At 38.5% G+C, this 3,623-nt stretch overlaps 1 protein-coding gene across 1 annotated transcript in view; it reads left to right on the forward strand.

Annotated features, from left to right (window-relative positions):
- Positions 1 to 3,623, forward strand: part of LOC138404240 (uncharacterized) — a 126,354-nt gene that overhangs the window by 22,645 nt on the left and 100,086 nt on the right. The window lies entirely within an intron of this gene.

A 3,623-nucleotide genomic window follows, 5' to 3' on the forward strand; every position in this document is an offset into this window, starting at 1 on the left:
TAATTTCTAGCACGTGTTTACAAAATGTCTTGGTTAGGTATTCAAATTCGAATCAGACTAAATCGAATATTATTTATATAAATTTTTGTAAGTTCCATGTAAAATAGAGCATACGTGGAACAACACGGAAGTACATTTTGTATGATAGTTAATATGTTAATGCAATGATAAAACGTAACGAACTATTTTCCATTTAACCCTCCACTGCTTCAACAAGTTAACGGTTAAAGTACGGTTCGAAATGAAATAAATTAGCAATAAACGGCACAGGTGTCGCCGGTGATACTACGTGGCAATTAAAACTGACCCTGCAGATGTCATGTGGAAGATAGGGTTGCCACCATAAGTAAAAAAAAACCCCGGCTGCACCGAAAGAAAGGTAATGTTTTTCATTTTGTGTATGTTAGTTTCAATAAGGAACTTTATTTATCAACACATAATAATCTTCTTCTTCTTTATCTTTTGGGATTGAGCAGATTCTTAGTTTTAACTTTTTTAAGTAATTAAACTTAGCGTTAACTTGCGTTAACGGTGAAGGAAAAAATCATGAGGAAACCTGTATGCCGGAGAAATCTCCATAATGTTCTCAGTGGTGTGTGAAGTCTGCTAATCCAGACTTGACCAGCGTGGTGGACTATGGCCTAAATCCTTCTCATTCTGAGAAGAAACTCGTTATCAGAAGTGGGCCGGTAGGGGTTATTGATACGTACATTTTTGGCATTCCGAATGTTTCGAAGTGTTGAAGTAAATAAATTGAAATTCCTAAAATATAGCTAATATATTTCAAGAGAAATATGCATAAGAATAAATAATGAAATCAAGAGGATTAAAATAAATTTAAAAAAAGAGTACCTAACCCTTACCTAACCATTGAATTTATTCTATTTGTTTTCTGAATAAAGTATCGCACCTTCGATATCTCAAAATACGTGAGTATTTGTTATTCCCGAAGCTCATATTGAGGCCGATTCGCTTGTACACAATCTCTAAACTAAACTAAATTAACAGGTCTAACTCTAGTGCCATCCTTTTCCGCAAGCAACGTTATGAAAGGGATAGCAATAGATTTAGACGTGCCATTATAGTTTAGTTTAGAGATTGTGCACAACGGAATTAGCCACAATGTTTCGTATTGATTAAAATGAAGTACTTGCACTTGATTAAAAAAAGTCCATTTTGACCTATTTTAAACTTTTTAAGTGCGCGTGGCAACCCTGCGCGGGGTCCAACTGAATGTATTCCTCACATATCGTCCCACTTCACCGATTGTATGGGATATCGCCACCCCTGTGTTTCCCACGAATGGCGTTCCTCTCGCACTTACAATTCGCATATAGTTCGTCCCTCTCGCACTTCCGTAGGAAGACCGAGGGTGCAAAAACGTCACATTTTTTCTGGTATCGTGTGCGTGCCGTGTGTCGGTATGTTTGTGCTAGCTTGTGTGTGTGTTTGTAACAACTTGATACTGTTCCTTCCGCAATACGGAAATTTCAAATAGGTAAAGCACCTGTAGTTTTTTTTTCGCCTTTTTTCTGATGCCTCTCCGACTAGTCAAGATTGACGGTCGGTTAACCCAATATTTTTAAAATATTCCACGAAAGCAAAGTTGGAAACAAGCAAAGACAAAAAAAAACACCATTGCCCTGTCACAAAATCTGGTCACTGTGTGTCTGATTGTCACTGAGGATGATGTAAGGATTCTAAGAATCATCATCATCATCATCAACCGATAGACGTCCATTGCTGGACATAAAGTCTCTTGTAGGGACTTCCACACGCCACGGTCTTGCGCCGCCTTGATCCAGCGGCTCCCTGCGACTCGTCTGATGTCGTCCGTCCACCTAGTGGGGGGGTCTTCCAACACTGCGTCTTCCGGTGCGAGGTCGCCAGTCCATCACCTTGGGACCCCAAAACGTCTTATCGGTTTTACGAACTATGTGCCTTGCCCATTGTCACTTCAGTTTCGCAACCCGTTGAGCTATGTCGGTTACTCTAGTTCTCCTACGGATCTCCTCATTTCTGCTTTGATCACATTTGATCACATAAAGAGATCAGCATAGCTCTCTCCATCGCCCGCTGAGTGACTCTGAGGTTTCTTATGAGGCCCATAGTTAGCGACCAAGAAAACATTCGGGGAAAAATCTGAAAACCGTGAATTTGTGGTTACATCACACAAAAAAAATTAAATTGTGGTTATGAACTAATAATTAGTATTTACAATTTTCGAATTAAGATAACTATATCAAGTGGGGTATCATATGAAAGGTCTTCACCTGTACATTCTAAAACAGATTTTTATTTATATTTTTTATGCATCATAGTTTTTGAATTATCGTGCAAAATGTCGAAAAAATACGACTGTAGTACGCAACCCTCGTTGCGCGAGCCTGACTCGCACTTGGCCGGTTTTTTTGCATGCATAAAGGCCTGGAGAGTGATATGGGCTACTTTTTAACCCGGAAAATCAAAGAGTTTCCACGGGATTTTAAAAAAACCCTAATTCCACGCGGACGAAGTCGCGGGCATGAGCTAGTTTCATAATAAATAGGGGAGAAACACATTCAACAAAATAAAGGAAGCAATATATTTTTCTCTTCATGTTATGTTTAAGCCATTTTTCGTCTAATTAGGCATTCTTGTTCGAATAATATTTGCCGGCAAAAATTCCCGAAATCCTGTGTGATTGTTATTGTAGGCAAATACAAAGTAAACCCGTGTAACCAGTTACAGGATTTCGGTTCGCTAAGCTATTGATGCGAAACTAGTTATTGGGTTATTGAAATATTGACGAATATTAGAGGGGTTGTAAATTGTAATACGAGTAAGTACTAAGCTTTTATACATATTATTTGTCACTAGCTGACCCACCACGCCTGTCCACCTAGTGTGACGCCGCACGATGCCTTGCGTTGGCGGTGCGGCGCGGGCACGAGCGGCATCCTACATAGAAATCACTATACTATGCCACACGGCAACGTCGTGCGGCGCCGCACTGCACCCGTAACGGACTTGAGGGTTGGTGCGTTGCAACGTCTTGGCGCCCAACGTGGGGCCAGTATGGGTTTGGGATTTTTTTTATTATTATTCCTTTTTTTTTTTTTTTTTTATTTATTTATTATCAAATAAAAATACATACAAATAAAAGCTTAAACTAAAAACACCGAAAAAACCACAGAGGTTTGTCCTCGGTGCCTATCTGCAACGAAGATACCTATTAACTAATTACTTAAAAGAAATAATCTACAGTAGGTATTCATTATAGGCAAACGCTTGACCGCAATCACACCTGATGGAAAGTGATGATGCGGCCTAAGATAGGACGCGTTTACCTAGAAGATGCCTATTGCAGTAATTTTTGCTAATTTATTAAAGTAATTTTTGATTGCAGTAATGAGTCCACTGTTAGACTTTTTAAGTCATTTAAGGCTTGACAAACCTGAAACTTGGACTCATTACTGCGACCCGAAACTCCATAATTTATATTTTATGCACATAAAGAAGAAGTACATAGGTTGAAGTTGAAACTTAATAAACATTAATTAAGTAGTAGGTAGGTAGTTAGTAGGTGATATGACAAATAAAAGAAAATTTAATTTTTAATACTCTTTATATTATTATTATTA

The sequence above is a fragment of the Maniola hyperantus genome, chromosome 2 (assembly GCF_902806685.2).
Source record: "Maniola hyperantus chromosome 2, iAphHyp1.2, whole genome shotgun sequence".
NCBI classification, from domain to species: Eukaryota; Metazoa; Arthropoda; class Insecta; order Lepidoptera; family Nymphalidae; genus Maniola; species Maniola hyperantus.